We start from the raw sequence: 14,816 nt of genomic DNA on the forward strand, positions 1-14,816 counted from the left end.
TAGTCTAGCTAATATTTATTGAACAGAGATTAAGTTAAATGATATAGAGTTGTGGTCTTGATATATCATACATTAAGTTATGTGGGTAGTTTTTGCTTGGTTGTTCTTATAGGATACTACTACTAGGGAATCATAAAGGAAATATCTCATAGCAAAACAGGCTTATCCTGATATTAGGCACAGCACTAATTTTTATAGCTATGAAAATTATCTGGTGAAAAACACTTAATGAGATATGGTTTGCTCAATTTACCTGGTTACAAATAGATGTGGGGTAAGAGTAAGTATTAGTTGTCATAGATATTTCTCAAATAATTAGCCATTAAGAAAATCATAATTTTAAGTGTCTGAAGTAATTTTTCCAAGTCAAAGATTCTCAGAAAAACATCACACTTTGTCTGGATCCAGTAAGATCTAAAAGCCAGTCCAGAGTCTTCACTATTCTCCCATTCAGCATCACATATGGTTAACTCATGAAGGCCTGAGTGGGAAACCCTGTTTGATGCCTACTGACTCTTTGACAGACCCTGGGCAATTTACATAACCTCTCTCAGTCTCATGAAATAATAGTACCTTGTGCTTCTGCCCTTGATCCCCTGCTGTTCTTTTCTCAACACAGCAGCCAGAGTGATCCCATTAAAACATTTAAGTCACATCATTTTATGACTTTTCTCAAAAATCACCAATGGCTTTTCATCTCACTAAGAACAAAAAGTCAGTCTTTATAATGGGCTACAAGGCTATGTGTGATTGGATAACTGTCTGACCTCATTTTCTATTCCTCTGCTTGTTCACTCTGTTCCAGCTCACTAGCCTTCTTGCTAGTTTTCAAAATTGCCCAGTAAAAGAGCAGGATTTAAAAACATGCCTCGTTCCTATCTCCTTTGCATTGTTATTTTTGATTTATCAACATTTTAAATGAGAGCTTTCTTAATCTTCAGAATAAACTCATAACAATAATAATAGTTAACATTTTATTGTGTTTATCATGTGTCTACATGATGTCTTTCAATCTGCGTAAATACCCTAAGAGGTGGTAATACCTAGTGTTTTTAAAAGTACCCTGTAGAATCATGCTGACAGGGTTTAAATCCCCATTCTACCACTTATTGAGTGTGACTTTGGGAAGTTACTTTACCTCTCTCTGTCTATAAAATAAGGAAAATTCTGTTTTACCCAATAGCTATGTTATGCATGAATATTTATAAAGTGCCTAGAAGGAGGCTGAGCATATAGCATAAGGATTTGCTAAATATATAAATAAAAATAAATTTGTATTGTTTGTGCCTTAATTTCATTATCTGTAAAATGGGAATAATAATGCAGTATTAATCCCATAGGATTTTTGTGGAATTAAATGAAATAACATGTTCTCATAATCAAACAGTGTCTGGCATATGGTAAGCCCTCAGTAAATGTTAGTTTTAATATTTTTACTATCATTAGGACATGAAAGTTTGGACAGATTAACTAAAATGTCCAAGATTACACAAGTTGTAAGCATCTAAATCGTTTGTTTTCAAGACTATCTCGTTTAAAATGGCATTCTTAACCACAACCTTAAAGCATTATATGCATATTTTTTGTTTGTGAGTCCCCATCGTTCAAGTGAAGCATAAAAGCTTCCAATTTCTGTTCTTTTATGTGTAACATATAATAATGTGTAAAAACACAACTGTTTTTGTTGTGTAGTAAAATTTAAAAATCCATCTATGTTGTTTCCTCTTCCCAATTTATTGTACAGCATCATTTCTAATCTAGATTCTAGACGTGTACATAAAGGAGAGGCATGAGCTCACAGTAAGGTTATGGAGATTGGAATCTGAATTTCTTGTGGGATAGAATGTCTCCTCTCCTTTACCATGACTTCACTCTCAATTGCCAAACTGTATCACAAAGCTGAGAGTTCTTGTTCAAATGGAGAAAGGTGAGGGTTATAAGACAGTCTTACAATCTGGGGACGCTAATCATGTGGTCGTAGCTAAAATAGTCACTCTGTTTTCAGAACTTCAGAGACCTCCCACCCTTCCTTTTTGTATGTTTGTTTCTTTTTAATTCTCAATGTTCATTTATGATAGAAATACAAGAAATCATTAGAACACTGTAATATTAATAACATAAGGTAGTTTTTTTAGATCATGAATTCTATGTTTCTTACCCTTCATTTGTTCAACCACAAAACCCAATAATGAACTGTATCCAAAACAAAATAGTTATTGCAGAATAACTTTAGGTGAGCAAAGACAGCCAACTATAAGTTTTAGAATGTTTTCATGGGGAAACATCTGCAAAATGTTTGTGCAGTGGGAATAATACAAGGGTTTACATAACAATTGTACAGCATATTTTCTTTTTGGCAACAAGGAAACACCCATGCAGCATATTTAAAAATATTTGTGTATTTGAGCTACATTTTTGTTGGCAATGGACACACAACCACAGTGACCAGGCATCAATCAACATTCTCTTTTCCAGCTGTTTCACAAAATGTGTAATCAGTCACAAAATGTATTTGGTTCCACATATATGCATTCTTAACTTTTCCCTTCTGTCTCATGAAACACACTACTGGAAAAACTGGGCACATTTTGGATATTCAAATTAAGAATCATCTAAATGGAATGGCGGTGTCTCTATTTTCTAAAACAAGCCTTATAAAAAGCAAAAGCACGATTAAATTCTGAGAAAAAGAAGGATGTCCTAAAGAATAAGTATTTAAAGAAAACATACAATTTGCTAGTAATGCTATGCAATAAATAATAATGTGCAGTTCTGGAAGAGCCATAAAGCCCTTGTCAGAAACTGAAAAAGGAAGAGTTCTCAATTCTCATTTCCACTGTAAATTGGGGCTAGCTGATGGTCAGGAGCAAGTAGGAACTCCATGTACATGTGATTAATCATTAGAAGAGAAGATAGAAAAGAACGAAATTCTCATATTTTTTCTATATGAAAATAAGTATATATATATATGTATGTATATATGGAAAGCGAAGTATAAAAGATGTATGAGAAGCAGTCACCGCTACTGAGAAGCTTATCAGTTCTAAACTGCATATTCATAAGTAAAGTCTCTACAGTCAGATAAGAGCTGTGATGAGTGTGAGCCAATCTCCCAAGGGATAGTCCAGCAAAAACAATGTTTAAGGTGCCAAATATTACTGGACTAAATTGAAGTAAATGCCATTTAATTCAGATACTCTGATATGATTAATTATATGAATATCAAAATGAACTTGGTCCTACTGGCACCAAAACAGATGGGGCCCTTGTGTAGAAATATGAAGATGTTCCCTATCAGCTCCAACTTATCTCTGTGGTGATAAGCACATGTATGTAGCCTGGCAAACCATGACCAGCTACCAAACCATTAGGCAGCTAGCAGTCACCTAGAGTCATCAAGCTATAGGAGGGTTCTCAAGCCCAAAGGTGAAAAACCTGGCCCTACTTTCCAGCAAAGACAAATTAATTAAATGAACTACTTATTAGTTAATTGAATCTATAGCTCCAAAAGTTGTAGGCACATTCAGAAAAATAAAAGAAAATCAAACAAAATGAGTTACCACCTCACACTAGTCAGAATGGCTAAAAATCACAAGTCAGGAAAACAAATTTTGGCATGGATGCGGAGAAAGGGGAACCCTCTTACACCATTTGTGAAAATGCAAGCTGCTCTGGAAAGCGATATGGAGGTTCCTCAAGAAGTTAAAAATAGAGCTACCCTATGACCTAGCAATTGTACTACTAGGTATTTACCCAAAGGATAAAGCTTTGATCCTAAGGGGCACCTGCACTCCAATGTTGATAGCAGCAGTGTCCACAATAGCCAAACTATGGAAAGAGCCCAGGTGTCCATTGGCAGATGAATGAATAAAGATTATATATATATATATATATATATATATATATATATGCATATACATATGCATATATATGATGGACTGTTACTCAGCCATCAAAAAGAATGAAATCAGCATTTACATCAGTATAGATGAAACTGGAAGGTGTGTGTATATATATATACACACACATACATGTATATACATATGTATATATGTGTATACACATATATATACATATGATGGACTATTAGCCATCAAAAAGGATGAAATCTTAGCATTTACATCAATGTGAATGGAACTGGAAGGTATTATGCTGAGTGAAATAAGTCAGCCAGAGAAAGACAATTATCTTACGGTTTTACTCATATGTGGAATTTAAGAAATAGAGGATCATAGAAGAAGAGAGGGAAAAATAAGGTAAGATAAAATCAGAGAGGGGGACAAACCATAAGAGACTTTTAACTATAGGGAACAAACTGAGGGTTGCTGGAGAGGAAGTTGGTGGAGGGATGGGGTAATGGGTATTGGGCATTAAGGAGGGCACAGGATGTAATAAGCACTGGCTGTTAAATGCAACTGATAAATAACTGAACTCTCCTGAAACTAATGATACACTGTTAACTAATTGAATTTAAATAAAATAAGTTACAAAAGAATTACTGAAAAGTAGAAGTTATTTTCTAAATATAAATATATTAAAAATGCGATTTTAACCATATTTTGAATGAGATTTTGTTATTAGATCAATGAATGCTCTAAGTGATTAGAGCAACTAATATTACCTGTAAATTTTAAATAAGTTAAATTATGTTATAGTCTATGTGTTATAAATTGTTTTCAACAGAGTAATATTAATGGAAATTAAATTCCCTATGTCTTTTTTTTTCTAACTAATCTTCTCCCTTACCAGTAATTGTTGGACAGATTTAAGAGATTGCAACCTCAGGTATCTACAGGGACTAGTCAGGCTACATGAGGGATAAACTAGGCCTGCTAGGGGCTGTGTTCTTCTGGAGATCACATTTTCTATTAAAGGGGGTAAACTGATTTAGCTTAGCTGGTTGTTCTTTTGCAGACATTTGGAACATGACAAAATTTCTAAATTTATTTTATTAAAACCGAGAAATTTGGCTTTTCTTTACAAACACTTAAATCGAAAATGTTACCAACTAATAACACTTTATGAAATACTCTATAGGTCTAATAGAACATGTTTTCTGGCTGACTTAGCAATCTGTGACAATATGTCTTGGTCTTGACCAATCATGAGGCATGCACTAGTTCTTTGAGACCACACAAAGAAAGACCTAATCTAATCTGGGAATTCTTGGGAGGTGTTATCAGTTATGATCACCTGGATTATGCTGTGATAGCAAAGAACCCCAAACTTTAGAGGCTCACATAAACAAAGATTTGTTTCTCCCTTGTGCTATATGTCCATAATAAGTAAAGAAAGAGGTTTTGCTTGTCATGGCTGGAGACTGAGACTGATGAAACCCCCCTATCTGGAACACAGAGGCAAGAGAGATATGGAAGACCCCTACAATGGCTTTTCAAATGACACACATCACTTAGTTGCTCTCACTGGCCAAAGCTAGTCATATAACATATAGTAAATAATTTAGCCTTGCCAAAAGAAAGGTTTGGCTTTTTCCCTCAGCTCCTGATCAGAGTGTCTTTCTTTAAGGTGAGTGCTAGCCTGTACCTGACAATGCTAGGGTGGGGGATGGCCATGTCCCAAAGACTGCCCATGTGAGAGTTTTGGGTTGTGCAGTATCAGTTGACTTAGAGACCTAAGTTCAGAGTCTTGGGTAATCACTTAGTCTATCATGTCTGTGTATTGAAGTCTTAGTAAAAACTCTGGACTCAGAGCTTAAGTGTCTCTCTGCATATTGTCACACTTCTACACTGAGAAGGTAATGGGTCTGAGCACAACAGAACCCTTACATTTGGAGCCTTCTCAGACCCTGCTCTAGAGATGCATCCTTTGGCTATATTCTTCATCTTTATTCTTTCTCTGTGGTCATTCACTGTGTTATTGCAATAGCATGCAGTGAATTCTGTGAGTCCTTCTAGGGAATTACCAAACTTTACAGTGGTTTTGGAAATTCCCTGATTTTGCAGTGGTATTGAAGGAAGGGCAATATTGGAGATTGCACTAAAACTTCATAATTGGGCTAAATCTGGGTACATGGTCACTCTTCAGTGCAATAGGGTGGGATACACAGAGTGCCCTCAAGGAAAAACTCTAGAAATTTTGCAAATTTTAATCCAATATAACACAGTGAGCTTCGGGAGGGAAATGATACTTGCGCTCAGTCGTAAAGAATATATAGGAGTCAGCATCGTAAAGATAGTTGTGAAGTTTGTGCTAGAGATAGGGCCAGAGTACAATTAATCATGAAATGTTGGCATATCATAATATGAGCAGAGAATTTACTTATATACAGCTTTATATTCCCAAATTAACCAAAGGGGAGTGGTAGGTCTGGGCTAGGTCTTAAAGGACTTTCCATGATTAGGAAGATAAAAGTGCTTAATGATAAACAAGACTGATTGGGAAGAAGAAACTTGGATTGAGTCAGCAGTATGAGGTCAGCAAAGAAACTGGGTGCTAGGAGAAGCTTCATCAAAGGAAGTCAGTATGAGAGAGAGCTGACCACACAGTCTGAGAGGGAAGCTCCATGGAGTAAGGGTTTTTATCCTGAGCACTCATTGTTATTCAGTCAAATGGGACCTTTTGGTCTTAAGGGTGTGAAAATGCTTAGCAGAACTAATCATTCTCTTCTCGCCAAGATCTCTTTTAGTAAGTTTAGTCCGATTCCTCAGGGGATTTTGGAAGTGTGTTGGGACATCTGTCTTCATGGGTATAAGGGGTTTTGAAGAGGTGCCCTGAAGTCCAAGTGGTAGAAATCTTTTTCTTCATGACCTCGCCCCCTCCCCCACTGCCCTGGGAAATAAAATCCTGTATGTAGTGACCCAGAATGCTGGCATATTACTGTTTGAAATTTATAAAGTGTGTTTTCTGCACAGTGTACTCTAATGACGTAATAACCCTTGTCATAGTCCATCCAGGCTGCTATAACAAAATACCATACACTGGGTGGCTTAAATAGCAGACATTTATTTCTCACAGTTCTAAAGGCTGAGAAATCCAAGATCATGGCTGGAAGATTCTGTGTCTGGTGAGAGTCCATTGCTGGTCATCTTGCTATGTCCTCTAATAGAAGGGGTGAAGTGGTTCTCTGAGGTCTCTTCTATAAGGGTACCAATCTCATTTATAAGAGCCCTCATGAGCTAAAATTTCCTAAAGGTCCCACGGCCAAATACCATTACATTGGGATTAAGTTTCAACATACGAATTTTTAGGGGACACATTGATTCTAAAGCAGCATTTTAAAGGAGAGTGTTTGAGTAATAATTTGAGATGGTAGCCAGTAAGTTTTTTTCCTCTTCAATGGCCATCTCCATTTGAAGTATCCAGGGGGACTTATCAGGAAAACATCAGGAAAAAACGACAAATTCTTAGTTTTAGAGTTCAAAAAGCACTTACCAGCTATAAGAAATAGTTTACAGGATATGTAATCTGGTAGAAGAGGGTTTTTTTTTTTTTTTATTGTTTGGTTGGCTTGTTGATTGTTTCTTGTTTTGTTTTGTTTTTAATCTAGACCATACAAAAGGCCAGAGAAGCTCAAAGATGGATTAAGAAAGTAGATTTGACGGTGTGAGTTCGGGGAATAGTAGGTATAGTGTTTAACTTTCCAGATTCATCCATTGGTAATAATAATAAGAAATCCCTTTTTACATTGGAGAACACAATAGACTAGACCAGTGCCATCTGACATTTTCTACTAGGATCTTTGGTTGTAGTTTCTTCTACCAGAGTTGGTTGAGATCAGGGGTGATCTTAGGTTAGAGTGATTCCCTGCTGCTGGCTCTAAGTCTTCCCATTGGCTCATATGGGTTTGGAACATCAGTCAAATCTAAGGGGGCTGATAAGAGCAAAGTGTTTATTTATTTATTTATTTATTTATTTATTTGACAGACAGAGATCACAAATAGGCAGAGAGGCAGGCAGCCCGGCGGGGTAGGGGGGTGGTGGTGGGGACATGGTTGGCTCTCTGCTAAGCAGAGAGCCTGATACTGGGCTTGATCCCAGCACTCTGGGATCATGACCTGAGCCGAAGGCAGAGGCTTTAACCCACTGAGCCACCCAGGTGCCCTGAATGGGGCCTTTCTGATAGTTGGGACAAGGAGAACCCAGGGAATGATTTGCTTTATCTTAATGTCATTGGACATATCCGTGAATTCAGAGTGCACAGGTTCTGATAGCAAAGACTACAATGAGAAATTTATCAGCTCTGTTAAGTTATAGAATAGAAGTAGGTCTCACTTAAAAGAATAGTTGACATGAAGAACATTTTGTGGTGTGGCAGAACAGACCTGAAACAGATTAATAATAGAGCTCTCCATTACACACACTGATGCCTTTTGGAATTTAACACTCCAAATGGGCAGGTGGATGGGTAGGGCAAGTTTGAAAGGTTTAAAATGCCATCCATATGCCGATGACTCTCAGACATGACTCCATCACTTACTTTCTCTTGAGCTCCAGACTGTGTATCTAGCTGCCTGCTCAACATCTATAAGTAGGTGCCTAATTGGAACCTCAAATTTGACATTTCCAAAAGGAATATTTTTCAGCTCTAATCAGAATTGGCTACATAATTTGCAGAGGCCAGTGCAAAATGAAAACGGTATCTTGTTCAAAAAGTAGGAAAAGTATTAGAGGTATCTTAAAGGTATTAAAGGTATGGGATGCCTGGGTGGCTCAGTTGGTTGAGCGGCTGCCTTCGGCTCAGGTCATGATCCTGGCGTCCTGGGATCGAGTCCCACATCGGGCTCCTTGCTTGGCGGGGAGCCTGCTTCTCCCTCTGCCTCTGCCTGCCACTCTGTCTGCCTGTGCTTGCTCTCACTTCTCTCTCTATGACAAATGAATAAATAAAATCTTTAAAAAAAAAAAGGTATTAAAACATAAAGCTTTCCCCCCTTTTGTGCTCTCTCTCTCTCTCAACTAATCATGGTAATTTTCATTTGGTATTTAATGTCATGGTCCTTCAACATGGGAAAATAATCATGGACAAATGCAGACCATCACAGGGCCAGGAGAGATGGCAGCAGCAGGAACTACAGGTTGTACCTGAGATAGAGGCAGGGTAGTCAAGCCAGGCATTTCCCCTTGCACAGACCACTGCCTTTTCTAAGGGTATTGCAACCTTCATGCATGGTCATGGTAGATATCTGGATGTGGGGTGGCCTGGGAAAACCACGGTGAGCCTGCCCCCCGGGGTGGAAGGCTATAGCAGACACCGGTGAGGTGGGGAGGCCAAGGCTGTAATGTCTGGGGTGTCTGTTAAGAGCTCATCCTAGGGAAACAGAATATCAGCAGGAGTTGGGGCTCCAGTGTCCCATTGGATTTCATTTACAAAACACAAAATCAAAGATAAAATCATTAAAAATATCAAGATGGCCAACACAGGGCATTAAACCCCAATGTGGGGCCCTTCTGGGAATGGAGAACTATGTGATTGCATTGGTTTCATACCTATGAAGCTGGCCCTGACTCTATCCCCCAGTGTTGCTTCTCCTCCAGTCTACTTTAACTCAATAAATAACACAACTTGTCAGATATTCATTGTTTATACTCAAGTTATCATTCTTACTTTACTAATAACCCACATCAGTTACATTAAGGAACTACTGTCAGCACTGTATCTAAAATATAAACCCTTTCCAACCACTTTTCGTCACCTCTTGGATTATCACAGCAGCTTCTTAAGTTCTATCTCCTGCTTTCACTCTTGCCCACCTAGAGTTTGTCCTCCACATAGCAATCAGTCTTGTAAAAATATAAAATAGGCCACTTCACAGTTTTCTCAAAATTTTCAAAATAAAAATCTTATCATGGCTTGCAAATACCTATAAGATATAATCTTTGCTTATCTTTCATGCTATGTTCCTTCAACATTGAGATTTTTATATTTTGTCTTTTATATCCCTAAAATCTTTTTCCTAAAAGTTTTCTTTGTGGATGTCACTTCCTTAAAGAGATATTCTCTGATAATCCTTTTGGGAGGTTTTTTCCTCTGGCACCAAATATTTGGTGTCTTTTCTTATACCACTAATCCGTTTTCCAGTTCTCTGAAACCTATTTCATATCCATCAATTCAATTCAATTCTGCCACTAACTATAGAGAGTCAACATGGATCCCACAGGTGGAAGGTCTCAGTCCCACATGATTGCTTCCTATTACAGATGCCAGTCAAAATTCTGGGCCACGTGTACCTTCCACTGATCAGCTATAAATTGGAGGTTCCTACAATCCGCTCCTCAGATCCGATAATTTCTGGAATAGTTCACAGAACTCAGGAAGACACATCATTTATATTTACCATTTCATTTATAGGATACAAATGAACAGCCAGATGAAGAGGATGAGAGGGCTAGATACAGAAGGATCCCAAGCGTAGGAATGTCTGTTGCTGTGGAGTTGTGGTATGTTACACTCCTAGCATGTGGATATATTCACTAACCTGGAAGCTCTCTGAACCTCTTCGTTCAAGAATAATTGTAGAGCTCAATCTTCAGCTCCCCTCTCCTTCAAAGGTTGGTGTATAGGCTAAAATTTCTAACTCCCTATCACTTGGTCTTTCTGGTGACCAACCCCACTCTGAGGCTGCCTAGCCCCAACTCTCCCCCAGCCCCAACATCAAGTCACCTTATTAGCATGAACTCAGGTGTGGTTGAAAGTTACGTATGAAATAAAAGACACTCCTATCATTAGGAAATTCTAAGGGTCTTAGTATCTCTGTGCTGGAAACAGAGACCAAATATGTATTTTTAATTATACTGTATTTATTTAAAATAGAAATTTACATTATTCTTTTTCCCCTTCTTAAGCTTATTTTTCTTCCTCACATTTAGCACAACACTTATACTAATAACTTGTTTGTGTATTTGTTTTCTATATCCTCAAGTATAATACCAGCTCTAAGAAGTCAGAGGCTTTGGCTATCTTATCACGCTTTTTATCCCCAGGGCCTAAAACAAGAGCATACGTTAGCCCTCAATAAATATTTGTTGTGTAAAAGAATATATAAACGAAACTATATATTTAACCTAAATTTATAGAATAAATTAAAATCTGATAATACCCAGAAGTGACTAGAGTGTATTTTTCATATAAGGTAAAACCAGGGTTTGGAATTAGAAATTAAATTCAGTTAAATGTTATATACCTGCCTACTTGAGTCTTCATCATTTAATTTATAAACACCATATCAGTATCTTTATAAGTTCTTATAACTACCACTTCAGGAACCTTAAATTGAACAATGCTTTACATGTAAGATATTGTATCAGTTTTCTTTTGCAGGTGTAACAATTTATCACAAATTTAGCAACTTAACACAAATTTATTATTTTACAACACAGAGGTCAGAGGTATGAAATGTGTCTCAGTGGGCTAAAATCGAGGTGCTGGCAAGACTGTGTTCTTGCCAGGGGAGAATCTCTTTCTTTTTTTTCTAGCTTCTAGCAGATGCCTGCCTTCCTTGTTTTATGATCCTTCCTTCCACCTTTGAAGCTAGCAATGGCAGGTTGAGATTTTCTCAAGTCACATTTCTTTGCTTTCTTCTATTTTTAAAGAGGTACGTGGTAATCCAAGATAATCTCTCCATCTCAAGTTTCTTAATTTTATTATATCTGCACATCTTTTTTCCTTATAAAGTAACATATTCATAGATTCTGGAGATTAGGACTTGGACATTTGGGGGGATTCAGTATTCAGCCTGCTACAGCTAACAATTAGCGTTATTTCCCAATTAACCATATTTTTAAAATAATTTTTTAAAGCCTTAGAAGAAGGTGATATGAAGTCAGGTGATTAGGGCACTCAGGAAGCTAAGTGAAGACTAATAGGTGGGCATCTTGGTGCTTAGAAGAATATATGCTCCAATCAAGGGATCAGCAGTGTCTTAGTTTCATCCAAATGTTGCCATGCAGAGATGTGAGTCCAGAGTGGTCAGTTCCCTTTTGCAAGACAATCTGGAAATGCAAATTTATATGTAGAACTCCCTAATTTTTGTCAGTGTTGGCAACAAGCTACATGATGTTTTTTAAAACTCTGCAGGCTAAAACATGTCTGTAAGTAGACCCTGACCTCTGAGTCCCCATTGTGCTGCCTAACTTCTAGATGACCAAGAGGAGCCCTCCAGCAAACTGTACAGCTGTCTAGTGAATTATGTTCCGGGTATTAGGAGCAATGTATAAAATGTCTGTCTTTTGTGGCAAGATATTACTTGGAGTTAGTTCATAGTTACATGGGATTTATACATAGGTATTGCTAAAGAGACATTTCATTAAAATTGGTTTGTCTTCATTTACTTACTGAAGAATATTTAATAAGTTACTATTTATTAAGTTCCTCCTCCTGTGAGGCACTGTAGTGAATAAGAAGATAAATCAGACAGGGCCCCCTTCCTCAAGGAACCTGCCATCAAGGGCCTCCCCATTAAAATTTTGACGAGGAATATCGAACTTCAGTGAAAAAAAAGGTCACTGCTTTTGAGGAGAATCAAGTCTTTATTGAAGACTTGAAATAAAGTATATTTAAGTTATGCCTTAAAGGATGGAAGCTAAATACTCCATTCCTTTTTTTCTTGTATTTTGTGTGCATGTCTGTGTGTGTGTGTGTGTGTGTGTGTGTATAGTTGAACAGTTGTTTCTAGGCCCTTGGTTTCATAAGGACCTCGCTACATAATGTGTCTAGATAATTTACTATGCAATGCAATTTTAAAGGGTGGACTAACAATGAAAAGTGAATGACTGATCAAAGACATTAATCTTAACCCATATTTTCCTTATGAAGCTTTAGGAATGCTTCAGTAGATGGAAAATATAGTGCATTGTCTTAGTATTTGAAACAAAAGTAAAAGTTAGAATAAGTGCTAGTGCAGTGAGAAATGTTAAATGTGATGGGCAAACCAGCTGAACAAACAGGCTGGAAATTTGTTTTATGAAACTCACCTTACAGAATTTCACCCAATAAAACACATGGGTATGCAGTATTAATTTTTTTCTGTGTCTATGTATCATCACAAAAGGCCCTTTTTAATCATATTCTGGGTGCATATTTGGTCCCATTTGAACACAATTTATGAACACTTACTTTCTTATTTGAATTCTACTTTTTGACAAAATGGGCAAGAATCCAAGTAAGGCAGCATGGTTAACTATTATTCTAATACATACAGACGAGAATCTTAATGCAACACAACTCAAATTCGCCAGAACTCAATATACCATGAAATTGTAATCCTTTACTTTATTTGATTGTCCTCAGTATAATTCTATATCCCTTTCAAACTTTTATGACAAATAAGTACATTTGGAACATAATTAAAAGCAATACAGGTTCTATAGCAACAACCACAACAAAATCTCCGATTCCATTTTAATCATAAAAAAACAATTAAGCAAGAGTTAGAAAAAAACTATGTTTCTTTGGCCTCTTGATTCCTCATTCTATAAGATTATCCCCAGAAGCCTGCACTCTACCACTTTTCCCAGATCAGATGTCGATTTAGCCAGATATGAAGAAATACAAGTCAGAATGGCTTAACCCATTTCAGCTTTGCCAAATAAACATTTAAATCTGGTTTTCTCTCTTACTCTTTCCTAAAACTTCCAAGGCATCTGAGGATGTGTAATCCAGCTAATGTGAGTTTGTTCCTTGGTGATTTATAGATATGAATTACAGCAAGTGGACTTATCACACAAAGGAAACTTCACTGGCAGCAGATAAGGAGGTCCTAGAGAGTAACTTCCAAAATCATGACCCACTAAATAAGGGTAAATGGGTTTCTCTTTTTCAGGGATAGGATGAATATTCAGAAAGGGGAGTTTTGTCACTGTATGTAGAGATGAACACAAAAGGTCGCTCATGCAGGTACCCTGAGGAAATGGACCTGTACATACATTATAGGTTCATGACATTTCTGTTCCTCTTGGTTTTTTGTTTTCAGGTTTTTTTCAAGGTTCATAATTTATTGTACAAATTGAGTATCACATCATGAGTTGACATTAGCTTCTCCAGGCATGGGAACTTAACAGGCAAAGTGTACAGGTTAAAATCCATTTATGTTGCTTTCACAGCTGGTGTTTTTTTTTAGACCTTATCTTGAATTATAAGACCGTCAAAGCAGTGCCTCCGTGTGTGGTGGGTACACAATTCATTCTACCTGTGAGAGTGTAAGAGTTGAAATATTTTTTGATACTAGTGAAATGGAATTGCGCATCAGTTTCTAGACCTGCAGGTCTTGCAGTCTTTCTCGTGTTGCAGAAGGCGCCAATGCCACTGCTTGTCTGTACTCCTCTTTGAATGGAGACTTCTGCATTATAATGAGGTAGAGGTAACTGTCTGGTCATTCCGTGGTCCTTCTGCCTCAATATGAGTCAGGGTTGCGCTCAAGCTGGCCTGGGTGGTCTGGGCCTGCATAGCTCTTAGTCTGACTGCTTGCTGCGGGTAGTTTCCATTTCTGTCATGGGATGCTTTGCCTGTGGGTGTTTTGCTTGTGTTAAAAGATAAGCTGGGAAGAAGAACTTGAGGAAAACGTGAGCTAAGTTTGGTGCTTCATGCAGGTGGGCAGCAAAAATAATCAGGTCTTGGGGTCTTGCTGGTGACAAATAGAGTTAAACAAAAATCCTTTGTTGTCATGGTTTGCAAGTTTTGTCTATTGAGGCAGTAATCAATTTAATGTGTATCACTACTATTTCCAATACTATGTTAGTTTCGCTCTGGAAGGTCTTTGGATGTACTGCACCAGATACTGGCTGGATGGTATTTGCACTTTTTTTTTACTTCCAGTTTAGTCTGCATTTTATCACACACAGGTGTTTCTGAATCTTCTGTCCTT

The 14,816-nt window shown here is 37.4% G+C and overlaps 1 pseudogene across 1 annotated transcript in view; it reads right to left on the reverse strand.

The window, feature by feature from the left end:
* Positions 1-13,212: 13,212 nt before the first annotated feature.
* Positions 13,213-14,816, reverse strand: part of LOC309845047 (ATP synthase membrane subunit K, mitochondrial pseudogene) — an 11,108-nt pseudogene continuing 9,504 nt past the window's right edge. Inside the window, exon 3 of the transcript XR_014316541.1 lies at positions 13,213-14,816. This exon is cut by the window's right edge and continues 833 nt beyond it. The product of XR_014316541.1 is annotated as an ATP synthase membrane subunit K, mitochondrial pseudogene (transcript).

Source organism: Mustela nivalis (genome assembly GCF_964662115.1).
Source record: "Mustela nivalis genome assembly, chromosome: 12".
NCBI classification, from domain to species: Eukaryota; Metazoa; Chordata; class Mammalia; order Carnivora; family Mustelidae; genus Mustela; species Mustela nivalis.